General features: G+C 44.1%; 1 protein-coding gene across 2 annotated transcripts in view; it reads left to right on the forward strand.

The window, feature by feature from the left end:
* Nucleotides 1-6,005: 6,005 nt before the first annotated feature.
* The window catches only part of LOC147602788 (uncharacterized), a 55,444-nt gene continuing 33,896 nt past the window's right edge, over nt 6,006-27,553 (forward strand). Inside the window, exons 1-2 of one of the 2 annotated variants that reach the window (XM_086797578.1) lie at nt 6,006-6,230; nt 20,312-20,405. The gene's annotated coding sequence lies outside the window, so the exon portion shown is untranslated. The remainder of the gene's footprint in view (nt 6,231-20,311; nt 20,406-27,553) is intronic. The other variant, XM_086797577.1, reaches the window with a different exon arrangement.

Consider the following 27,553-nt stretch of genomic DNA (forward strand, 5'->3'; position numbering starts at 1 on the left):
AGAATGTTGGAAATAGAGTTACATGAATGCGCGCACACACATAGTGGAGAAGCTCAAGGAAGCACACAATGAGATGATCGATTCTAGATAATGAATGTGTGTTGTACCAAGAAGATAAGTATACCCCAAGATGGGTGTATACTAGCACGAGAAAAAAACCTCCTAAAGAGGGAAAAAGTGCCTCAGCTGGTCCTAGTGTGTTCACACACATCACTACCAAATATGGCTACAAATCTCCACCATCTTTGAGAAATGATGCCTGTTGAATTTTTTCAAGAATACAGTCCTCTCACAAACATGTTTTATAGAGGCTTCAAGATGTGGCAGCTTAGACACCATGTCATGTTTATGCAAACACAACAAACTGTCAATGTTCAAGTGACCAATATTAATCCAATTCGAGGATTAACAAGAGCTACCACCATTATCTTACATCAAGGAGTCACGATAGATACACCAAAGGGTCATACATTCAAGATATGAAGCAATAGTGTCCAAAGATACAACTTGGACGGGCGCCCGTAATGGTGTGACGACGGAGTATTTATGGCAATTCCCGCTTCAAGAGCGTGTGGTAGTAAGTTAAGATGAAGTCCTAAGTGATGTACTTCATGGATATATTATGAGAGTAGTCATTGTAATAGTATTAGGCCTCTTATGAGCCTAAAGTGCCTGGCCAGGCACAGTTTAAGTGAGTGTGAACACTTATGGCCATGTATATAAGTGAATTTCTCTCATAATACAACATACTCTCCCATTGTGCAATTGAGTCTTGCTCTTGCTAATCTCTCTCCCTAATGCATGCTAGTGAGTGTGTGTGAGTGAAGTGAGGTGAGAGGAGGGACGAGGACCCGTAGTGCAACGCGGCGGTGTGACAACGCTAGCGGGAGATGCGGTGGGATTGCTTCTCAAGGAGTTGTAGAGCTTGAAGACCTCAAGGGTTACAAGCTCGGCCATTGGAAAGATCCTCACACGATAGTTTGCGATTCACCAGGTAATCTCTTTTTGGATGTGTTTCAAGGAGGGTTAGGGTGAGCCATAACAACCAAAGTGTGCATGCCACAGCTTATCATCATCCATGGCCAGAAACTGAACATGCAACATGTCTTTGTCTTTCATATGCATCTAGCCTATGAACTCGCTTGTAAAGATCATGAGACAAAGTACCATAAGCAACAATTATCTTATCGTCTTGCAATCATAAACAATACATGTGTCATCCTCAAACTAAACCACTAAGCCAGCCTTAGTAATGGCAAGGACAGATAACAAGTTCTTCTTGATCCCTACTAGTACATATAATACATCTGAAAGCGTGATTGTTTCATCATTTGCAGTAGTGAGAACAATTTTACCAACTCCTTTTACAAGATATGAGGAGTTGTTTACACATGTTATAGTGTTTCCCTATGGATCAGATTCAAGTGATGAGAAGTAATGTGCTTACTAGCACCACTGTTAAAATACCAAACATGTACATCTATAACAGCCATGCATACATCCTTATGCGAAGGGTCATAACTGCATTGCACAATGAAAGCCCAATCATCATGTGTATAGTTTGCAGATTCTTTGTTTTCTGCATTGGATGCTGATGCATTAGCTAACTTAAGTCTTTCTTTTTCTCCTTCTCTAGCCGTTTTCTACACTCATTAAAATGTAGTAACCCGATTTTCTACAATAGTTGCATTTGTCTTTTTTTCTCTAGCTTGTCATCTTCTTTGTCTATAGGCTTGTTCGATGACTCAGATTTTAGCTTGTAACTACCCTGAGGAAAGGATTTACCTTTGCCTTTTTGTTGTTTGTGACTGGCAGAAGCAAAAGCCTGATCTCCTGTACGCACGACAGATCTGTTTTGCCTGGATTTCTCTTCTTGCAAGAGCACAGAAACCAACCCTTAAAACTTTAAGGCATTTGGATTATCTTTCATCATAAGTTTGATGGTAGAAGAAAAACCTTGATATACGAGTCCGGCAATGCATTCAAGACAGTAGGTCACCAATGAGATGTCAGTATATATTTCATCAACACTGGCCAACTACTCCTTAAAATCCTTGATTTTTGTAAGGAAACTGTCCATGGAGTCTCCCTCGTCCATATGCTTAGACTCTAATTGCTTGCATATATAAGTAACAGGTGCTTCATTACGTACCTGGTATAATAACACAAGTGCATCCCAAGCATGTTTAGCAGTCCTACATGACTGAATGTGAGGAATGATACTTCTCTTAATTGACAAAGCAAGCAATGCATGTGCCTGTGCATCTCTTCCATCCCACTTTGTTTGTTCCTACATAGGTATGCTATGTTGTGGTAATGCACCATGTAAAACTGAGTCCGTGTTTGTAGATGTGCCTTATACATTATGTTCATCAGAAGAACCAAGACGTTTCTCAATGCCAACCACAACATTTCATAGCCCTTTGGCTATCAATACTTGCCACATCATATAGGACCATAACGGGTAATTGGTCCCGTCAAGCTTATCCTCAGTTGAATAATATCCAAAATACATCAAGTGTTGTCTGCCATTTCTGATAATACCCAAGCAAGTAATCATGCAACTTGCAAGTAATGTGCCTACTTAACCATCTTATTGAATGTATCATTTCTAACTTCAAAGTTGGCAAATCAAATTCTTCTTCTAAAGCTTTAAACTTCTCCATACACACAACACTCTTTTTGAAAAGTTTAGCTATTTCATTTAGAGTGGAGTCAATATACTTGGCATATTGAAACTTTTCAATGCTATTACTAGCACAAAGATTAGTGTAGTGTGCAATGCAGTGAATATAAGTCATAAATGGTGATATATCTTTAAGTCTTTTTACTGCCCCCCCCTTTCTTACCAATCATGACTGAAGCACCATCAGAACCAAAGCTTATTAGTTTTCTTTTATCTAACCCATGTTTCCTTATCAAGTTTCTTAATGAGTCAAACAGCCCATTAGAAATACAATCATGTACTTCTAATAAGTCCCAATATGATACTTTTGGTTGATGACTATCGATGTAAGTAACATACAGTATCAAGTGCTCTTCAATTGCAATATCAGTTGACTCATCAGTCATCATCAAAACAAGGTGATTGTTTTACGTATGTAATACAAGTTGTTTCGAGTGACTTACCTACATAATGAACAAAAGTAGCACATGATTCATCATTATTATACATTTGTTCTCAGGAACATTAGGAGTTTTGCATTCTCTCAACAACTCTAAAGTAGGAACAAATTTAGCATAAGCAAGATCATTTTTGGCAACAAAATAAGCCACACGAAATAAATTCATCATACCATCTTCTATGGCTTCATATTGTTTAGATAGCCCCACCTCAAAACTCTTCTTTCCACTATGATGTGCCCATGCTAGTTGTTGGTGCTTCATACTTTGAAAAGAAACACGACCTTGCATGAAATTAAATGTTTATCTCTCTCTCTCTCTCTCTCTCTCTCTCTCTCTCTCTCTCTCTCTCTCTCTCTCTCTCTTTTCGTAATAGAAGATATATTACAAAAAATTACTTTACAAATGGCCACATAGCTGCCAGGTGATGTACTAGCTTTCCCTAATTACTCCGAGCCAAAGGTGTAGCTCAGAGTACCCTCATCCAATATATAGCCATGTCATTCTCCACCAAATGAGCTAACCGCAAGGAAGAGACTTGCCACAATAGTAGCCCTTTTATACGACCTATGTGAGTTGTAATACCAACTTTTGCATCAAATATGAAGGCATTTCTAGTTAACTAGACATTGATAGAATTCGTGGTGCTCATGCTAGATTCAAACATGTGGAAGAGAGAGACCCCAAAATACAAGAAAAGATCTTGCTTATTAAGTTGCTTAGAAATACAACTTGGCCCTTCTCCTACCCTTTTACATGACCTTAGTCTTTGAATATCCCCCCTCAATACCAACTATGAAGAAAATTGGAATAGGTGGTATTAGACATAGGTTGCCTTTATAACATTAGGCGTACAAGGTTTAGGAATATAGGTGTTGTTGCATTGAGATTTAAAACAATTTCTCGGTGGAGTTAGAGGCTGATGCAAAGTTAGGCTCTGATGCAAAGTTAGGCTCTGACTCTTTGTTAAGGACATTTAGAAGTGATATGTCCCATTTGTTTACACTTGTTACATTTCATCTTGTTGGGATATTTGATCCAACAATTATTTGCCAAATGACCTACCTTTTTGCAATGGGTACACCTTACTTTGCTCACTTGATGATGTGACAAAGCTTGTTCGATATTCAATGAAGTCTATGCATTTGAAGATTCAGCTCCTCCCTTTGGCCTCTTTTCTTCATCAAGGCAAGATTGAATGACTCCTTCAAGGGTGGGACTAGGTATGTTCTTCAGGGTGGTGACTAAGGTGGGATACACCTTCTTGACTGCTTTTAGCAAAATAGCCAGTGCATCATCTTCATCCATTCTCGCATTCACTGATGCAAGTTGAGCCATAAGGCCCTTCAAGTGAGAGATAAAGGCTCCAATGCCGTCTCCCTCTTTGAGCTCCAAGCTAAAAAATTCAATTTTAAGTGAGATCTTGGAATTCTTACCACCACGAGCTCCATAGAGCTTGTCAAGCTCATCCCATTTCTCCTTTGCAGTCGCGAAAGTTGGTCCACATGGTGAATAAGAGCCTCATAAAGATGGAGCATGATGATGGCTTGTGCCCTCTCATCATCTTCAATATCTTCAGCCTTAGCTCGATCAATAACCTTAGTGCCGAAGATGAATGGCCAAAAACCTTTGGACATTATCTTGTACTTGACAAGAACTTGCCAAGTGTGGAAGCCCTCTCCTGAGAACTTGTTAATTTGGGTGTTTTCCTTTGACATTGGGTATTGAAGGAAGATCAAAAGAGTGTAATGGGCTGATTTATGAAGAAGAAAACCAGAAAATTTGTGATGTTTTGGCTTAAGTAGAAAGAGAATGGCTTATGAGAGTGCAACAACCCTTAATCAAGCCAAGGATGTTGCATAAAAAGGAGATTTAGTTGATGAAGCTTATGGTTTAGCACTTAGGATTTGTGCCCAACCACTAATTCTGATGGAGAGAGCTTCATTAGTGTCAAAGAACACTTTCTTTGGTGATTATGATCACCAGTAGTGTTTAAGAAACACTATTAGTGCTTAAGAGCACATTTTTTTAGTGTCAAATGACACTTTCATTGGTGATTAGCTTGTTGATGTCGAGGCTTATGAACCAATCAATGGTGAATGCCCCATCACTTCAAAACATTGACCAAAAGCTTAGAAAGGCTTGAGAAGAAAATGTATTGATGATTAATGCTGATTAAGAAGAATATTAGTGTTTAACAACACTATTTTGAAGCTTACAAATGGCTTCAATGGCATACACCGGGATTTGTTTGATCCACTTCTTCTTGGCTTGAAGAAGTTCTGCTCCTAAGCCTCAAAAAGAATGTCTTTTGAAGATTAATGCATAAAGGTAGTGTTTAATAACACTTTAGTGTTTAATAACACTTTAGTGTTTAATAACACTTTAGTGTTTAAAAAAAATACTAATTTTGAAGCTTTTATAAAAGCTGCCATGGAAAGCATAGACCCAGGCCTGGTCTTTTGGCTCTAGCCCTCGCGTCGGTGGATCATTAGGGCTAAGACATGAGCTATAGGACCTTGAGGCTTAGGGATCATTAGGGCTGAGACTTGAGCTGTAGGACCTTGAGGCTTAGGGCTTCAAAAGCCCGTTCAACATATTGTTGTACGTGAAAGGGATTGTGAAACTACCAAAAGCATACCCTTTGTTTTCAAAGGTTCCCTTGAAATACTTTTTCCCCTCACCTCACCCAAATGATAAAACCTGCTAGTTATGTATTGAAAGGTTAAAAACCTTTGAAGCCCTACAACTTGCCGGTTATTCAAACCTTTGATTTTTTTGAAAAAAAAGGTAAAATTAAAAATCCACAGGTGGGATTACACATACGCCGGTTTTTTCGAGCACCGTTGGGGCGCGATTTACTTTTTTTTTTTTTTGGTGGAGAGGTTGTTTGGCTGGCGCCCGTGTTTGTTTTTTTTAAAAGAAGGATAGGGTTCGAAACCTTAAGGATTGCCAAAGCATTTAAAAAAAAAATCGTCAAACATTATGTTGTTTCCAGAGAGTTGGCGACTCTGGCTAGGGGCTGATTCAGCCTAAAAGGGCATAGAGATTGGCGCATGGGAGAGCAGAAGGAGCCAGGCACACATTGGGAACAGCCAAGAACAACGGTGAGACTATAGCTTGACATCGTTTTTGTTTTCTTTTTGTGAAGAAAATTTGGGGAAAATAAAAAATCAATCAAAATTGGGCAAATGGCGGGAACATTCTCTCGTGCTTTTCCATACAACCCTTGCTAAGGCTGATTTTAGGGTTAGGGCTGGCTGAATTTTAGGGTTAGGGTTTTTTGATTTTTAGGATTAGGGTTTGGCTGTGGGCATCTTACAGGTTGGAGTTTGTTTGCTCTAAGCTTTTAGCTTAATTAAACATGATTAAAATATCTTAATGCTTAAATACTTGAGTAAACATGAGGCAAAGAGTAGAAAGCTGTGTTGTTTGCATTAAGACACAAGGCCTTGTTAAATAGGGCTTTAAGAGGCACAAATGAAGAGACACATCCCTAATGAAAGGGTGTGACTCTTGAATGAATAGTTATGTCCTTTGGACGTAGAGATGTGCCCTTTGATCAATAGATGTGTCCCTTTGAAGATCGTTGGTGATGACCCATGTGACAGGTTGTGACCCTTCACTGGTGTCCCTTCACTGGTGTCCCTTCAATGATTAAGAGTAATTAAGAATAATTAAAGGTAATTAAGAGAGATTAAGTCACAATCGTGACAGAATGTGTGCTAGACTAAGAAGATAAGTACATCCCAGGATGGGTGTATACTAGTACGGGGAAAAAACTCCTAAAGAGGGAAAAAGTGCCTCGGCTGGTCCTAGCATGTTCACGATCAACCTCAGTGCATGTAACATTGGTATTAGAGCATCAAGTTGGCGACCCAACTTGGCTACCTGAAGAATTGAGAGTATGCGATGGATGGTAATACTGCGGTCTGGGAAAAACACCCAGGCCTCCACCATGTTGGGAGAGAAATCACATCAAGAAGAAAGGCAGCAAGAAGTTATGGAGGCACAAAGCTTCTAAACAGAAAGCATGCTTCCGCCAAGCATAGAAGAGCTCTTGAGAATAACGATGGAGCAAATAAATTCTCTGAATATGTAGCTTGCCGTCTCGTAGAAAAAGAGAAGCCCAAAGAAGGCATCTCAGATCTGGCACAGATGCTCCTCACTATGGAGGAACAAAGAAGAAAAGAGCAGCACCCCAAATCACTGGGGAAGCTATTACTTGGTGCCAGCATTGGTCACAACTTCACAGAGATCCCATCATAGGCCAATTCCAATTTCATTGGACTATCTTTGTGGCTGACTTCAAAGCCTGTTTTCTTCCACCACAGTACATGACCAATCTTAAGGACAAGTTTTACAAACTCACTCAGGGTGGTGTCCTTGTTTTGACCTATTCCAACAAGGTCATTAACAATGGCCCAACAGTTGGGCATATCGGAAGAAGATAAGCTCAAGCAGTTCATTCGAGGTTTAGATACTAACACTAGGTACCCAGTTAGGAATTTTGAGCCTCAGACTAATGCACGGGCATTGATCCTTGCTCAGAATCAGGAACTAATGCTGAATGGAGGTAAGCCCAAATAGGTACAATCTACTCCTAAGCCCCAACAACAGCCATCTATCCAGGGTGAGGGGGCTCAGAACTGCAAAGACCTAAAGGACTAAAAGAAAAACTCTTAGGGTCAATTGGGTAGAAGGATTCTACGTCCAAGAAAACTCCTGAGGAAAAAGCTAAGAGGGCATCACTGGAGGTTATCTCTAGCCGGATGCACAGACACGATACAGGACATAAAACCGTTGTTTCTTCTGTCACACTGTGGGACATGAGAAGAAAGATTGCACTAAGTTTCAAGTTGAAAAGTTTGCTAAGGCATCCACTTCCACAGTAGTAACTGTAACAGCCCCATCCACACCTTCGCCACCATCAGCCTCTAATGCTGTTCAACTTTTGTTCGTCAGTGCCACTAGTGGTATTTGATGATTAGCAGGAGGGTGAGGCTGAGGGACAGACAGGCTCTCATCCGTGCCTATGGCACTTCAAGGGGACAACAGTTCATTGTCCTCTTTGACATGGGTAGTTCTGAGGATGCCATCTCTGTGCAGTTGGCAAACAAGATGAGATGTACCTTGGTTTCTTATCATCTAGATGTGGACAGGTTCACCCCTAGTCTATGTACTCACATTTCTCATAAAGCTCAACAGCTTGAGTTTCAGGTTGAGAGGGCCACATTCCAGCGGGATATCATTGTCTCCCCTCTTTTAGGATGTGACATGATCCTTGGGATCTAGTGGTTTAGACAGTATGCACCCATTCCTGATTGGAGAGAGGCAGGACACTTTCACTATTATTCAAGGTTTTCCTAAACCCATCATGATTCGCGTGGATCGGAGCATTCCTGGAATTCTACTCATTTTCCACATTCAAGCCCAACGAGCCATTAGAAAAGGAGCAAAGTGTGCGCAACTATATGTCCGCTCTCAGTCTAATGCAGTTCAAATAGCACCTGCAATGGAGCAGCAGGTGGTTGGTCTTTTGTCTCAATGCAACAACATCATGCTGCGAGACGACCTCCCACCTAGTAGACCTGAGGACCATCGCATAGAGTTGGTTCCTGGTTCAGAGCCTCCCACAAGTTCCCCTACCGTCTCTCTAAGGCATTGGAGAGCGAGATGGAGCAGTAGCTAGCCAAGCTACTCCGGTCTAGATTTATACGACCAACATCCTCCCCTTTTGCCACTCCCATTTTGTTTGTCCAAAAGAAGGATAAGTTCGCACGCTTATGTGTGGATTACAAGGCACTCAGTAAGCTAACAATTAAGAATAGATTCCCCATGTCCAAATTAGAGTACATCCTCGAATGACTCAATGGTGCAAAAATTTTCTCTAAGATAGATCTTAAGAGTGATAACCATTAGGCAGATCTTTGAGGCAAACATTCCAAAAACCGCCTTCAGGACCGAGCGCGGCCACTATGAATTTGTGGTGATGGCCTTTGGACTCACCAACACACCAGAGACGTTCAACAAAATGATGTCTCGGGTTTTTCGGGATCTCATTGGCAAATGCGTCTTCATCTTCTTAGTGGAGTACTGGAAATCCATTACGTGGGATTCATCATCAATTCATCAAGTATTAGCCTCGATCTTGAAAAGGTACATGCCATTCTCAGGTGGGATGTTCCCACTACAGCCCAGGAAATCCGCTCATTTGTGGGTCTTTTTCAAGCCTATAATACACACATGGACAAGTTTTCTAACCTTGCAGCACCTCTCACCAACTTGCTCAAGGACGTGAAGACTCATCGTTAGAAAGTGTCCGTCACGGGCAAGGCTTTAGAGGCATTCCAGGCAATTAAGAAAGTTGCCTTTGAGTCACCAGTTTTGAAGTTGGCATCATGGGATGACCCTTTCGAGGTGATTACCGTTGCCAATAACCTTGCCATTGGAGTTGTTTTTGTTGGAGACGCAATCCACACTTCTAGAGAGACCTAGCTCACGTGGTGGAATTGGGTTTGAATCTTGGCAAGTTGAGGTTTCTACAAATTGGATTATCGGATGTCACCTAATACCTTAAGGTTTTTGGGTATGGATGGCTAGACTAATTTGTGGAACACCTCAGTTAAGCGCGCTTGCGCAGGAACACAATTGGGATGGGTGACCTCCCGGGAAGTGGGAGAATCCATGTTTCCAACATGGTATTAGAGCCTAGGTTGTGATGTTGGAAGCTAAGAGACCTCAACCAAAGTGTGGCTTGAGGGGGGGTGTTGGAGATGTAATCCACACTTCTAGAGAGAACCAGGTCACGTGGTGGGACTGGGTTTGAATCTTGGCAAGTTGAGGTTTCTACAAATTGGATTACCGGAGGTCACCTAACACCTTAAGGTTTTGGGGTCTGGATGTGAAACCGGCCTCTGATAGAAAACCAGAGTGCGGTAAGAGCAATCACCCGTCCACTTGTAGTCTAGATGAGAAACAAAACACAGATTGGAGCTAGAGTGCCCAAATCTGAAAACACAACGACACCTGTTGGCCCCAAAGCTTGGCGCCCCTTGCGGTATTTCTTTATTCAATTAAAAATAATATGTATGGCTGAGTACAACACAAAGACCAGCCAAGAGTTTACACCTGTAAGTCCAATCTGACGGCCCACAAATCCTTCTCAGCACAGAGGATCTATGCACAGAGATCTGTGTCTTCAAACAACACACTGTGCCTCCCTCTGATCATCCAAGATCACTACGCAGGCCAGCCATGGGCATACATCTGGCATAACTCAAGTGCATGATACATCTTCTCAGCTCAAACATACATGTGCTGTCCAATCTCTGTCTCAACCCTTGTCAATCTGCCATACCCCTCCTCTCACAAGGGGCCAGATAACACATATCTGCAACAGACATCAAGCAATAGAAAGAGAGATAGATGAACAGAAACAGAGCTTACCAAGTTCAGCTCGTGAAACAACACTGGAGGATGCAACAGCACCAATCCGTGCCTGCAGGCACTTGAATCCACAACCCTGCTTCACACGTGTGCTTGCACTTGCCTGTATCCTCCTCCTGATGCTCACTCCTATGCTGTCCTTGAAATTACAGATCTGAAAATCAGCACTGTACCCGTATGTACCGCCTCGGGATACGTGCCAGGAGTTGTACTTGCACAAACAGCCTGCTGTCCACTCTTGTACCTGCCTGAATCAGCGTACACAGTTCTGTCCAGCACCCTGAAAAGCGCCACATGCACCAGTACTTGCTGTACCTGACTGCCCGTACACTGTACGGCAGTCGTACAGTATGGTACTTGCTGAAAAACTGACTGTACAGCCTGTACAGGTCCTGTGCGCAGCCAGTCCAGTAGTGAAACAGTCCTACAGCTCTGCGCTCCTTTATCCACAGCAAAACCAGCAGTCGTACAGCACTGTACGGCTGCTGTACGGCCTGTTACAGCTCACAGCCCATAGAAAACAGCAACAAGACTAGTCTTCAGCAGCCGCCTGGAGCTTCTGTGCTTTTCCACGCATGAGAGCCCACTTTTGCTCCACGACTCCCAAAAGGGAAGAGAGAGAGAGAAGAGAGAGAAAACTCCTCCCCAATTTAATCCCTAGGGCCCCAACTTTAATAAGTTCCTAGGGCCACTAAGGCCTAGGGGCAAACTCCAATAAACATTAAAACTTAATGTTTCTAGTTCCCCCCTTCACACCTAGGGATGTCCACACATCTTAAACACTGTCCGGGCACCCCCCATGTGAATCATAAAATATTCTGACTTTGCAACCACCATGCCCACACTTGTCCTGCTCCATTTTCACAGGGCCATGACATACCCCCCTCTTGAAAGATGGCAAGCGTCCTCGATTGCATTCTGGTGATGCATCAAAATATCCAAAGTGAAATATACAATATGGCAAGATCAGCGTCCCAATCTCTCTGAGCCATACACATGTATCAACATTCACTGCAAACCAATGGCATAGTAATAGTCCAAGTTGTATACCACTGTGAACCATACATATCCACAACAATCTCATGTGACTAGTACACATATATCATAGAAGTCCCATAAACAGATGTACTGTCAGCCTCAGTACCTTCGGATGAGATAAAATCTGCACCAAGCGACCTCTAGATGTCATCTAAGCCTGTCTGTATCAAGGGAGTGGAGGTGCTACCCCCCTCTTGAGCATCAGGTAATGCTCCAGACCCATGCTCTGCTGAACCTGAATGAGCCACAATAAGAGTCGGCTCTAACTCAAAGGCATCGAGATAAAGCTGCAAAACCTGAGGTGAATCTGTTAAGTCACCTTCCTCCATCCACTTCGCATCCATCGGTGAATAGTTCTTAAACTTCACAAGATAACGACGGGAAACTTTACCTCGTACCTTCCTTTCTTTATGTGCCACTATCTGCTCTGGAATCAAAACCTCATCAAGTTCCTCAACTTCCGGCTGAGCCTCATCTGATACATCCTCAGGCACATCCCCACGGAAAGGTCTAAGAAGACTCACGTGAAAAGCATTGTGAATCCTCCAGTGATCTGGTAACTTCAAACGATAGGTTACCTCACCAATCTTTTCCAAAACCTGAAAAGGCCCATAATATCGCATGCTCAACTTAGGGAATAAGCGCTCTTTACCCTTCATCTTCTTGAGTCTAGCCTTTTCAAAGCGCAAAAGAACCCAATCACCCAATGCAAACTATAATTCACGTCTGTGACGGTCTGCGGCTTTCTTTTGCTTCTGCTGAGTTTTCTGGAGGGCCAACTTAACTCTCCGATAAGCTTCATCCAAGCTTTCCACATACTGATCAGCCTCAAAGATCTTATCCTTTGTATGCAAAATGGGCGGTACCTTCTTCTCTCCTTCTACAATCTCAAAAGGCGCCTTGCCTGTCGAGCTATGTACGGTGTTGTTATATGCAAACTCCACCAAAGGAAGATACTTTTCCCATTGTTGCTTGTGCTCTGACACATAACACTTGAGAAGATCCAACACTGTAGAGTTAGCCTCTTCTGACTGACCATCTGTTTGTGGATGAAATGACGATGAAAACTTGAGAGTTGTACCCATGTTGTCAAACAACCCTCTCCAAAACAAACTTGTCATCCGTGGATCACGGTCACTAATGATAGACGTAGGCAAGCCATGATACTTGAAGATGTTCGCCATGAACAGCTTCACCATATGATCCACTTTAATTGTCTTCCGCACGGGAATGAAATGAGCCTGCTTACTGAACCTGCATATGATAGTCCAGATGCCATCATTTCCCGTTTGTGTCCGTGGAAGATCAAATACAAAATCCATGGCAATGCTCTCCCAAGGTCTACCCGGAATAGGTAAAGGCTGTAATAACCCTGGTGTCTTCTGACGGTCAAACTTTACCTTCTGACATACGATGCATTGCCTCACAAAGGCATCAACATCTCTTCTCAAGGTTGGCCAATAAAAGAAAGTCTCCACTGCTTTGACCGTGGCGTCAATACCTCTATGACCTGCATACGGTGGAGCATGACTTTCAATCATAACCTTGAGTCGCAATGGCCTGGTAACACACAGTCTGCCATGCATCAATAAAAACCCATCTCTGAGAGTGTAATGCTCATGCCGCTGACCCTCAGACATCTGATCATACAACTTTTCAAAATCCTCATCATGGGCATACTGCTCTTTCATTTCATCAAGCTCATGATGATAAGCAAGTGAAACTGCAGAGACCTGTGGCTTGCGTGACAAAGCATCTGCCACTACATTCTTTTTGCCTTCCACATGCACAATCTGGAAGTGAAACATTGACAAAAAGTTTGCCCAACGCATATGCTTCTCTGAAAGCTTAGTCTGCGTGAGGAAATAACGCAAGGTCTGATGATCTGTCTGTACAGTGAAATCAGCCCCAAGCAAGTAGTGTTTCCATGTAGAAAGAGCGTGAATTACAGCCAACATCTCTTTCTCATACACCTGCAAATGCTTCTCGGCATCTTGCAAAACTCTACTCTCATAGGCTATCACATGTCCCTCTTGCATGAGAACTGCACCAATGCTACTTCCACATGCATCACACTGGACAACAAAAGCCTTTCGGAGGTCCGGTAACACCAATACTGGGTCCGAAGTAAGCTTTTCTTTGAGCTTTTTGAATGCTGTAATTTCCCGATCAGCCCATCTAAACGGAGTTGCTTTCTTCGTCAAAGCATGAAGAGGTGAAGCAATTTCAGCAAAGTGCCGTATGTAATGCCTGTAATAGGAACACAATCCTAGAAAACTGTGTACATCATGCACTGTCCTCAAAGCTGGCCAATTAAGTATTGCTTCAACCTTTGCTGGATCCATACGGACTCCATGACCAGACACAATATGCCCCAAGAAATGTATCTCCTGCAAAAAGAACTCACTCTTCTTGCCATTAACCACCAACCTATGGTTTCTGAGTTCTGCAAACACAATGGCCAAATGCCTTCTCTCAGTTCGTGAATGCACAATCATATCATCAAAGAATGTGCCCACAAACTCTCTATGAGGCCTGAAAATCCTGTCCATCATTCTGTTAAATGTGGCAGGCGCATTCGTCAAACCAAAGGGCATAACCAAGAACTCATACAACCCAAACGTGGTTCGGAATGCTGTCTTATGCACATCCTCGGGTCTAATACGTATCTGATGATACCCGCTTTTCAAGTCAATACGACTAAAAACTGTGGAGCCCTGTAAGCGGTCCAAGATGTCATCGATCCTCGGTATGGGGAATCGATTCTTGATGGTATTCTTATTCAGCGCCCTGTAATCTATACACATGCGCCAAGAACCATCCTTCTTCTGCACTAAGAGCACAGGTGAGCAAAAGGGTGATGAGCTAGGCTGAATCAACCCTTTATTCAAAAGCTCCTGCACCTGACTCATAATCTCTTCCTGTTGGGCTGCACTAACACGATACGGCGGTCTATTCGGTGGAGTACTACCAGGAATCAGATCTATGGCATGATCTTCTGGCCTCTCAGGAGGTAATTCTCCTGGCAATGACTCGGAAAAACAGTCTTGAAACCCATTTAAGAAATCAGCCCTGTCCTTATCTAACATTGACAAATTAGACTTAGACTCATCATCTTGTGCATCCTTTACATAAATCAAATACGCGGAAAGATGCTTTTTCATTACTGATGAAATCGCCGAAGCGGATACAATAGGAACAGATTCCCCTTTGAGTTTTACATCCAATACATGCTCTTTTCCTCTATGAGTCAGAGTAATTTTCCTATTGTAAGTATCCACCACCGCATGTACCCTGTGGCACCATGGCATCCCCAACAAAACATCACAGCCATCCAAAGGCATGATGAAGAACTCTTCGCTGTCCACATAACCCTGCAAATGAAGCCGAAGCTTCCCAATGATAGGAGTAACAGGTTCTGCATACCCTGGACAAGCCATATTAGCCTCATGTAACGGCCCCATCTCCTCTGCGCGAATCCCCAATCGGCCAGCCAAATCTGGTGAAATGAAGTTGGCTCTAGCACCTGTGTCAAAGAAGATCAAAGCATTCTGATCTCTCACTTTGCCCCATGCCCTGCACAACTCTGTAGCTTCACCACCTAGCTGCTCTCCCACAAGATCAGGAACTAAGCCTGCAGAAGGCTTTGGTTGCTTTGGCTTGGGCTCTCCTTTATTGTCAGGGTCCTTTTTGGACGTTCTTTTGGGACAATTGAATGACATATGCCCCTCTTCAGTACAGTAAAAACACTTTTGAGCATCTCTCAAAGCCTGTCTTTCCTCAGAAGTCCTTTTGGGCATTGGCAACTTCTTATACTTTGTCTCTGAAGACCCTTTAGCATCACGAGAAGCATGCCCAAATTTTTCAGCTTTCTTGCTCAATTTCTTACTGCCTTTAAACCCAGATGAACCACCTGTGAGTAACGCATTAGCTGTCATAGCATTTTCAATCATCTGTGACATGTTCGTTACTCTTGTCTTTATACAGTAATCTCGTACCTCCTTGGGCAGCCCACAACAATATTTCTCAACCTGCTCAGATAATGGCACAGCACGATAAGAAGTCACTGGGAGTAGAGCTTCCCAAAACTTCTTGTTATAATCCTCCAAACTATCACACTTTGAAGCATCCAGTTTGTGCCATGCGGTCATAACATCCACCTCAAATGTAGATGTGAGCCATACGGAAGAGAAAACTTGTTTGAATTGGACCCATGTGGTGGGTGCTATGCCCTGCAAAAGAAGAGTAGACCACCACTGCAAAGCATTGCCCTTGAGAAAAGTGGCAGCTTTCCTCACCTTAGAGGACTCTGTGTAATTCCCACCAGAAAAAGCAACATCAAACTGCTGTAAAAAGGTAAGTGCCTTCAATTTATCCTTGGCCCCACTGAAAGTGTCAAACTTCACTGCAGCTCCCCCTTCCTTGTAATCCTTCGCCTTTCCCATAGGTGTTAGATTATCATATGGAAGTGGTTTCGTGAGATTGCTGCCCCCAACATTCATACCCATCATTGGGTCAACATTTCCCGTTCCCACACCAGGCATACCATACATTCCAGCCATGTTTCCATACATTCCATTATGCATACCTGGCTGCATGCCACCAAACATATTGCCTTGCATCCCAGGTTGCATGCCTGCAAACATATTTCCAGCCATACCGGACTGCATATTCGGAAACTGGCCAAAAGATGGTTCCTGTGGGATGGCACCACTATGACCCTGAGGAAGATTCTTCGAACGAACCTTCTTCTTCTTTTTCTGGGGCTCTGTGCGAGATCTCAAAAATTCAGCAAATCTCTCACTCTGTGTGAGCTGCATAAAAGTATCCATAACACTAGCCAAGCGATCTTTGAACTGAGCATCATCATCCTCTTTACTATGCACATCTTCTGACGGTGTTACATCCTCATAAGGCTCAACATCTGCAGCCTGTTCTCCTGCAAAAATATCCTCAGATACATCTCTTTCAGGAGAAGTCTCTTGCTCTTCTTCTTCATGATAGAAGTACTCTTCCTCTGTATCAGACATGATTGCTGAATTTTCAGCGATGGCTTTCTTCAAAGCAACCACGAGCTCACCCCCTTCAGAAAGTTGATGATTGGTCCCGGGGACGGAACCTTGAAACCGGCCTCTGATAGAAAACCAGAGTGCGGTAAGAGCAATCACCCGTCCACTTGTAGTCTAGATGAGAAACAAAACATAGATTGGAGCTAGAGTGCCCAAATCTGAAAACACAACGACACCTGTTGGCCCCAAAGCTTGGCGCCCCTTGCGGTATTTCTTTATTCAATTAAAAATAATATGTATGGCTGAGTACAACACAAAGACCAGCCAAGAGTTTACACCTGTAAGTCCAATCTGACGGCCCACTAATCCTTCTTAGCACAGAGGATCTATGCACAGAGATCTGTGTCTTCAAACAACACACTGTGCCTCCCTCTGATCAGCCAAGATCACTACGCAGGCCAGCCATGGGCATACATCTGGCATAACTCAAGTGCATGATACATCTTCTCAGCTCAAACATACATGTGCTGTCCAATCTCTGTCTCAACCCTTGTCAATCTGCCATACCCCTCCTCTCACAAGGGGCCAGATAACACATATCTGCAACAGACATCAAGCAATAGAAAGAGAGATAGATGAACAGAAACAGAGCTTACCAAGTTCAGCTCGTGAAACAACTCTGGAGGATGCAACAGCACCAATCTGTGCCTCCAGGCACTTGAATCCACAACCCTGCTTCACACGTGTGTCTGCACTTGCCTGTATCCTCCTCCTGATGCTCACTCCTATGCTGTCCTTGAAATTACAGATCTGAAAATCAGCACTGTACCCGTCTGTACCGCCTCGGGATACGTGCCAGGAGTTGTACTTGCACAAACAGCCTGCTGTCCACTCTTGTACCTGCCTGAATCAGCGTACACAGTTCTGTCCAGCACCCTGAAAAGCGCCGCCTGCACCAGTACTTGCTGTACCTGACTCCCCGTACACTGTACGGCAGTCGTACAGTATGGTACTTGCTGAAAAACTGACTGTACAGCCTGTACAGGTCCTGTGCGCAGCCAGTCCAGTAGTGAAACAGTCCTACAGCTCTGCGCTCCTTTATCCACAGCAAAACCAGCAGTCGTACAGCACTGTACGGCTGCTGTACGGCCTGTTACAGCTCACAGCCCACAGAAAACAGCAACAAGACTAGTCTTCAGCAGCCGCCTGGAGCTTCTGTGCTTTTCCACGCATGAGAGCCCACTTTTGCTCCACGACTCCCAAAAGGGAAGAGAGAGAGAGAAGAGAGAGAAAACTCCTCCCCAATTTAATCCCTAGGGCCCCAACTTTAATAAGTTCCTAGGGCCACTAAGGCCTAGGGGCAAACTCCAATAAACATTAAAACTTAATGTTTCTAGTTCCCCCCTTCACACCTAGGGATGTCCACACATCTTAAACACTGTCCGGGCACCCCCCATGTGAATCATAAAATATTCTGACTCTGCAACCACCATGCCCACACTTGTCCTGCTCCATTTTCACAGGGCCATGACAGGATGGCTAGACCAATATGTGGAACACCTCAGTTAAGCGCGCTTACACAGGAACACAACTGGGATGGGTGACCTCTCAGGATGTGGGAGGATCCATGTTTCCAACAGTTTTACAGCAAGATGGTAAGCCAGAGGCTTATTATAGCTGCAAGTTGAATAACACCGAAAAGAATTATTCAGTATGTCACAGAGCTTTTGGGGGTGATGACTGCTCTTAAGCATTGAAAGCATTTTCTTTACGGGAGGCCCTTCATAGTTAAGCCAAATCACGAGGCACTTAAATGGTTGCAAACCATGCCCAGTGCTCAATGGAGTGACAGGTAGTCCAGATGGAGTCAATTGTTCCAACAATTTGGAGAAATGATTGAATACGTCCCTGGCAAAAACAACCCTGTTCCGATGCTTTTAGTCGAAAAGGCACAATCCAAACATTGCAGGAGTCCACTATGCTGGAAATTCAAGGCTAAGACTTGGACAGTATGAAGTCACACTATCCGGATTTGGAAGAGTTCGAGACTCAATATCAGTTGGCCCTTAATTCAGAACCAGGTCACTACAATATACATGATGGTTGGTTGTTTTTCAAGAACCGTCTTTGTGTTCTCAAAGAAAAGAGTCAAGTCCTTCTCCATGATGCCCATGATTCTCTTGTTGGAGGTCATAGGGGTATCAACAGTACCTTGGAGAAGTTAAGAGAGGTCATTCTATTGGCCTAAGATGCGACGGGATGTCTATTCCATGCAAGTAGACAGCCACAACCAAGGACATAGCTCGCTTGTTCATTCGGTTTTGGTACCCCATTGGTGGTTTGCTACGGACTATCACATCAGATAGACATCCAAAATTTACGTCCATTTTTGGAGAGCATTGTTTGACAATTTTGGGACTAAGTTGGAGTTGTCCAGTGTATTCCATCCTCAAACAGATGGCCAAACAAAGATATAAAATCAATTAGCTTTGACGCTCTCAAATCATACTGCCATAACCAGTAGTCGAAATGGGAACAATACCTTCCATTGGTTCAGGCAATCCTAAACGATACTCACTCATCGAGTATTGGCCGGACACCGTATGAGGCAGCATTTAGTCGTCGGTTCTCATCTCTTTTGATGAGACATGTGTCACCATCTCTTGAGGCTAATAAAACCATCGAGACATTCTCGGAAATCATGGAGTCAGTTAAGGAGTGCCTTGCCAAAGCTCAAGAAGCATATACCCGGCAAGCCAACAAACCCAGGCGAGAAGGGGATTGGGTATATATCTCCGTATCATGAAATGACGACTAAAGCAAGTGGGCAAGCATTGTCCCAAACTTTGATTCTGAAGTTTCGGCCTATTTTCAGTCATTCAGAAGTGAAGTGAGGTCTCTTTAAAGTTGAAGTTGGACCATGCACAATGTCTTTCATGTTTCTTGGTTGAAGCCATATGTAGGTCTAACATTGTAGGATATATGAGAAGAGCAACAACTAGATATGATCGATGAAGCTGAAGTCAATAGAGCCAAAGCAAATTCTCCTTCACAACTGGAAGCATGGACCTGGTCAAAGAATATGATAGTTTTACATGAAGTTTAAAGACAGAGGAACCCATGAAGTAGTATGGCTAGATGAATTATTTCAAGAGTACCCCCAGTTATTGGCAGACTACTTGGAAGCCCTAAATCTGTTGCCAAGTTAAGCAAGAGGGAATGTCACATGCACCCTGCACTGGGGTACACAGTGACACACTGACATAATCATCAATGCAACATTTGTACAGAAGTAGTACCTTTTTATAGGAATATTTGTCGTACGTCGTGACCCCAGTGTGAGCCCTCGGTCCAAGGACAGTTAGGCACGAGCTATGTTGGTCAGTCTCCGAGCCTTAAAGGTCAGTTGAAAGTCGGTCCTCTTAACCCACTTGGAGAATTCATCAGATAGTGCATGTAGAGTCAGCCCTAGAAGTAGGTATGCATCAATAGCATTTAGCCTAAAGCATGGCCCTAGACAACAGCATGGGCTAGCCGACCATGTATTGAGGCATTAATATGCCAATCGATCGGCATTTACAGCAGGCTAACAACTCCACCCATGCTAGGTTGTAGAATGCACATGTTCTAGTAATTTCAGGAACCCACACGACAAGTTTCTAATAACTGTGCATGAAGTTATACCTGTGCAGGTTGCACCCCTCAACAGCAGATCTAAGAGGCTTGCTAAATCATAAACAACTCTTCCTGGATTCCCAATCAATCAAGACATCTTTAAATATATCAGTTAGTACACAAACTCTCTTTTTATTATTTTTCTTCAAATTCTTTTGATATGAAATAAATAAATTGATAAGTGTATACGAGAGAATCGGAGTCGATTTAGGGCATGCTTAACGATGAGTAATTCTTAACTTTATTAATTGTACATGATCATCTTGGTCTATGAGACTCATGGAATAAATAGTTTTGGTAAGGTAAAGAATTAGAAGATAGAATATTTAACTAGTTTGTGACTAATTTTAGGTATAACCTTTATTAGGGACTGTTTTGCGAAGCATTTATCTTTCCATGTATTTAGAATCAGATTTTGACATAAAGACAAAATTTTTAGATGGCAGAAAACTCTACAAGAGTGTATGAGAGGCTAGAAAGCCAAATCCCTTTTGTTTTTGAGTTATTCGAGTACAAAGTGGGGCACTTGGCTGTTTTTTAAAGTTTTATGCTAAAAACACAACTTTGGCCATTTTGAATGCTCTCAAAGAGACCTTAGAACTCATTTTTAGAGAACCATCACTGAGATATGATCGAGCAGGATAGCATAAGCAACTTTTTTCCATGCGCAAGTATTTAATGTAGCAATTAATGCTAATTTTGTCCATTTTGCTACTGGCCGATAGCTTCTGCTGGCCGACCAGCAGCATAAGGGCATATAAAAGCAATCGCTTGAGTCATCATTCATTCATTCAGGTATTCAACAAGATCAAGTAGTAGCAGATCATCCAATCATCCCCAGTGAAACCGGCCTTCAGGAATTTGACGGGCGGTGAAACAAACACTCGCACACAAAACACTTCATCACCCATGGGAACCTGGAAAAGTAAAACAAACAGGGGAGCTAGAGTGCTCCTGCAAATAGTACAAGGACACCGATTGGCCCCAAAATGCAGTGGGCGTCCCTTGCGGTATTTCTTTACTTGAACAAAATTTGAGTACAAAGTACAACTTGTCGAATCCCTCGAAGCTTTTCACCCAAAACTTCCAAATAAAAACTCTCGTTATTACAACAAAGCATTCCATAGAGAAGGCACACCTATACGACACCTCCCTGCTTGAAAAGGTCTTCTCCATCTCAACCATGGATCCCACGAACCCTTTCCCAAACAGCAGCAGTAGGGCTGTACCAAACCATATGTCCTTCCTATAGTCACAACGTGCATGTAACCTCGAGAAAACTATAACTTGTTCACATGAATTCCAAAGACATGTTTTCCACATGAAACCAAAGACCTGTATCTGATAAACCATAGACATGTATCTATAAACCATAGGCCTGTTTCCTCGATACCAAAGTCCTGTTTCTTCTTGAAAGACCAATGTCTTGTTTCTTCTCGAAAGACCAATGTCCTGTTTCCATGACAGATAAATCCACATATGCACCATCCAATCACGGTGCCAAAAACCTGCTCGCGAAGAGAGAGAGAGAAACCCCTTGGCTGTTAGCCCCTCGGTGCCTCCTTCAGCTCGCCTCCTTCCAAGAGAGAGAGAGAGAGAGAGAGAGAGTCAAGCGTGTTGTTCAGCCCTTGCGCCTCTGTGGCCGCCTGCAGTCCTCCTGGCTGCCTGACTGGCTGTAGAGAGTCTCCCGCCTTGCGCCCGTTGCTGGCTGTAGCCCATACGTGCCCATACATGCAACCACCTGGCGTAGAGAGCCTCCACTTGATACCTGCCTGACTACCCTGACTGGCTGTAGCCCACCTGGCGCCCGTAGTGGACTGTAGCCCGCTTGCCTGTAGCCCATGTGCGCAGCACCCTGTAGTCCATGCGCAGCAATCGGTAGCCCATGTGTGCAGCAGCCGCCTGGCCCATGTGTGTGCTACAGCCACCTGGCCTCCCTGTGTGCAGCAGCAGCACCCTGTAGCCTATGGGCAGCAGCCTGTAATCCATGTGCAGCAGCAGCACCCTGGTCACCCTTGTGCGCAGCAGCCTGAAGCCTATGTGCGCAACAGCCCTGCCTGAAGCCCATGCGCAGCAGCCCTGCCTGAAGCCCATGCGCACAGCAACCCTGCTCTTCCACACGTGCAGCCTCCACACGGCGACCTGCTCAAAAGGACCACACTAGCCCATGTGCCACCCTTCACCTATTTAAAGAGGCGATCCCTTTTCAAAAACGCCAAAAGCAATCAGCAAAACACATGCTGAAAAATATATTAATATTTTAAATCATCAAAGGTTTAAAAACCTTATAAATTTTAAAGTCCTTTTTTTGTCCCCTTTCACACTTGGGCTAGCCACACTTATGAATTTCCTTTTCATATCCAACTGATACCTGTCCACACTGTCCATCCCGTGCCCGTGCCCGTGCCCGTGCCCACTTGCTTGTTGTCCAGAGTGCAAAACACAGGGTCGTAACACCCAGGCTATCAAGGAAGATTTCTTCAACATTCAACCAGCATATGTGCAGTCCTACAGTTACCTAGACTTGCATCAGTGGCCCGAAGAGTCTTCAGCAGAGCCTTGGATTGGTGGATACTCAGCTGACGTACGGTCTTCATCGTCCTTGCGTTGGGCATTCATATCGCTTGTTTACTCAAGCATTGTACAACATTCTCCAAGGAATAATATAAGCAAATACTCCCGCTTGCAGGGGGGCTCTTCAGTGGGTATTTGGGACCCAATAAGGTGTCATCTACTTCACTCTCATTCTCATTCTCTTCTCTCTCTACTCTTTGAATTGGATGTTAAAGATTCTCACCACATAAAGGTATAAAGAAGGCCCTGTTGTGCGTTAGCACAGTCAACCTGAGTGCATTTAACAGGATTTCAGCCCGTACTTTGAGCTTGGGGAGCCCTTGGTTGCAGAGAACCAGATGGATCTTCGCAGAGATGTGGAGCCGCGGCTTTAGCCGAGCTTTTGAGGACAGATTTGCAACCAGCCTACTCCGAGCTTGGGATCACCTCAAGCCAGCCCTCCAGCAGTCAGCTCTGGTAACCTTGGAGCAGCGTCCTAGGCAGCCCTTGATATGGAACTATTTGATCCGTTTACCGAGTGGCCACATGTTGGGGGCCCGACCTCATGTATCATGGGAAGCATTGAGCATAGGACCTACTAGGTCCCTTGGAGATTGGCTTGCATTCAGACAGCTTCCCTTGGAGGCTTAGGAGAGAGGCCTGCGTGGGATCCGGGGTAGAGACAGACTCAACCTCGACATCGACTCTGCTATTTCCTAGGAGTGGTTGACCCCTATCCCAGATACGACCCCTTGCAGTGGTTGGGTGTGTTTTCTAGGCATGATATTCTCTTGGTAGTTCATGGCACGGACGAGAGCTGTGCTTTGCTCACTTTTTCTATTGGACCCCATGGCAGATTAGAGAGTGAGAGCCTTCTTTGGATGACTTCAGTGGCTGCAACTTACAGAGGGTGAGGGTCATCGGATTTTAGGCACATAAGTGGCACATTGACCTCCCGCCGGCCAAGGTGGCCAAGGAGAGACTGGCAGTTATGGATTTGGGAGAGTTGGCCCCTCGTGTGCCTCCAGTGGGACCCAGGGGGACTGGACTTGACGTGATCTTGCTGACCGGGAGGAGACACTGAGTATCGCGTTCTTTGCATACACCGCGCGGCTAGGCTGTAGGATTCAGATGCTTGAGGTTGAGGGCACCTCGACAGCAGCAGGACAGTGGCTGTCACACAGGGCCTCTCATAGCGTTTTCTCTTAGATTTTTGGAAGAGGGTCTGGGACAGTTTTCGGCCTCGAAAGATCACTCTCTTTCTTTGGTTGCTGGCACATAGGAGTTTGGCGGTCTGCACATGGTTGGCCATTGGCAGTGGACTAGTTGCTTGTCCGAGGTGTGGCCACCCTCAGGAGTCTCAGCGACATTGTCTTTGGGATTGCCCGAAGGCTTAACAAGTTTGGTAGCGATTTCTCCGCATTTTCACGATGGACAGGACCTCGACCCACATCATTTCATGGGGCACTATGTAACGGGAGGCGGACGTGTGTATTGGACTCGTAAATCCAGTGGAGGTCCCTAGAGCTGTCCTGTACTGTCCAAGTTGACTTTGGACACCCGTAACCAGCCCAAAACTCACAATAACCAGAAATTGCAGGTCTGAAATTTACCAACCAGCCCTTTAGAAGAGTGTGGGGATCGTTGTCCAAGCTTGTGTGAGTCCGGGAAGCAAGCAACCAGCCCTGTAGCAACTCCCAAAGCTCCAACCAGCTCTCCAATATGTTGAATAATGAATAAAACAGCCCAAGAGGGCGTCTTGAGGGAGGCGCCTTTTTCCAGTGCCACCTAAGGGGCCTGGTGGGTACACATACTGGCTGACATGTGTCCCCATAAGGTGTCCAGGTAGGTGTCCAGCCCATAGTGCTCCATTTGTCCTGTTTGTATAAGTTTAGGCCCAACCGAATGGGAAATGGCCATAAGCTGTCCGGACTTCATTAATTTTGGTCCAACCAAATGCGAACGCATTATAAGTTGTCCGGCCACTTATTAATGAGTGTGGACCTGCAAACCAATAAACCTTAGTAGTAAATGAAGTAAGCTGTAAATTGAGTGTGGATGCACTTACCACCTGCAAAACCCATAAGCCCACAGTTTTAGGCCCAAACAAGAGTGCACACACGTGTCCACAAGGTGCCCGGGTGTCCCCGGTCCCTCGGACTTCACAAGCCAAAATAACAAGCATTGTCCAAGCAGCAAGACAATGTCACACAAAGTAAAATAAAGTTATGGCATGCATCATTTATGCATTGTGCACATGTAAACTTGGAGAACCACCTATCATCATTCTTGTACTTGAAAATATTCCGCCTGCCATCATAACACACCATGTGTGCATGGCCGGAATCCACACGGGCACCGCTTGAAAGTCCGCAAATGTCCTGCCATGTCCTTGGACTCATATGCATCCACTCATATGATCCATACACATGCCCAGGTATAATACATACATGCATCCGCATGTTTCTAGGCTTGACACGCATCTGCATGTCCCTAGAATATAGGGGTTTGTGACATCCCCCTGGCTTCAGTTGACCGCAACTGAAAAGCCTCCAGATAGGCCTTCAAAAGATCTGGGTAATCCTCGAAGTAGGCCTCATCTATCCATTTCGCATCCAAAGCTGAATAATTCTTGAACTTCACAAGGTACATACGAACAAGTTTGCCTCCCGCAAGCTTTCGTTCCTTGTGAAAAACAATCTGTTCAGATTGAAGAATATAGGGGTTTGTGACATGCCCCTGGCTTTTCAGTTGACTGCAACTGAAAAGCCTCCAGATAGGCCTTCAAAAGATCTGGGTAATCCTCGAAGTAGGCCTCATCTATCCATTTCGCATCCAAAGCTGAATAATTCTTGAACTTCACAAGGTACCTACGAACAAGTTTGCCTCCTGCAAGCTTTCGTTCCTTGTGAAAAACAATCTGTTCAGGTTGAAGAATCTCTTCCAGCTCATCCACCTCGGGTGGGTCTTCCAAAACCGGCTCAAACGGTGTCGGTCCCACATAAGGCCTCAATAGGCTCACATGAAAAGCATTATGCATGTTCCAATGATCTGGGAGTACAAGCCGAAATGCAACATCATTGATCTTCTCCAAGATCTGAAAAGGTCCATAGTACCTGTTGGAAAGCTTAGGTTACTTTCCCTCTTTCCCTGGCCTCTTCCGAAGGCGTGCCTTTTCAAATTTCAGCAAGACCCAATCACCTTGTTTGAATTGTACATCCCTTCTATGCTTATCAGCTGCCTTTTTATTCTTGGTTTGAGACCTCTCTATGGCTGTCCGTACCTGTGCAAATGCAGTATCCAAGTCTCTGACATACTCATCTGCTGCAAAAATCTCATCCTTTGTACGAAGGATGGGTGGTAGTATCACCTTGCCATAGATAATCTCAAAGGGCGCCTTGCCCGTAGAAGTATGTACCAGGCAAACTCCACAAGTGGTAAATACTTCTCCCAATCCGATTTGCGGTCGGATACATAAGATTTCAGCAAGTCGAGGACGGCTGAATTTGCTATTTCACTTTGCCCATCTGTCTGTGGATGGTAAGTTGATGAGAAGTTCAGCTTTGTACCCATATTGTCAAACAATGCGCGCCAAAATAAGCGTGTGGTTCTAGGATCTCTATCCCCCACAATAGATTTAGGCATGCCATGGTGTTTGAATATCTGTGCCAAAAACATCCTAGCCATATGATCTGGCTTTATTGTCTTGCGCACGGGAATGAAATGTGCCTGCTTGCTAAACCTGTCAATGATGGTCCAAATAGCATCATTTCCCTGTGGCGTCCTTGCAAATCCATAATGAAATCCATAGCAATGCTTTCCCATGGTTCATTTGGTATAGGCAAAGGCTGAAGCAATCCATGTCGGTCAAACTTGACCTTTTGACATACCATACATTCACGTACATATACTTCAATATCCTTGCGAATATGTGGCCAAAAGAAATACCTCTCCAAAGCTTGTGCTGTGGCCAAAACGCCTGTATGACCTGCATATGGAGGAGCATGGCACTCATCCATAACCTTATGGCGAAGGTTCTTTACCACACACATACGATTTTGCATCATGAGATATCCATCTCTTATGACATAAGATGGGACAGCAATACCCTCTTGCAAATCAGCCCATACATGTGCAAAATCCTCATCCAGATGATAAGTATTACGCATATCCGATAAGTCCTCATGGTATGCAACTGTAATAGCATGAACCTGTGGTCGTCTAGATAAGGCATCTGCCACCACATTCTTTTTCCCTGGAGTGTGTAAAATCTGAAAATGAAACATTGAGAGGAAATTTGCCCATCTCATATGTTTGTCTGAGAGCTTACTTTGAGTCAAAAAGTATCTCAAACTTTGATGATCAGTTTTGACCATAAAATCAGCCCCTAAAAGATAGCGTTTCCAAATAGTAAGGGTATGAATTACAGCCAACAACAACTCCTTCTCATAAACCTGTAAGTGAAGCTCTGCATGTTGCAAGCGTCTGCTCTCATAGGCAATGGCATGTCCTTCTTGGTTCAAAACAGCCCCTATGCAGTCCCCAGATGCATCACATTCCACCACAAAAGGTTCGTGCAAATCCGGAATAATGAGTACCGGTCCCGAGATGATTGCACTCTTCAACTTTTGAAAGGCATCTCTCTCTTCTTGTGTCCATTTAAAGATTGCTTTCTTCTTCGTTAACTCATGTAACGGAGCGGCAAT

Source organism: Cibotium barometz, chromosome 66 (genome assembly GCF_041138505.1).
Source record: "Cibotium barometz isolate CiBa-2024 chromosome 66, ASM4113850v1, whole genome shotgun sequence".
Taxonomy (NCBI): Eukaryota; Viridiplantae; Streptophyta; class Polypodiopsida; order Cyatheales; family Cibotiaceae; genus Cibotium; species Cibotium barometz.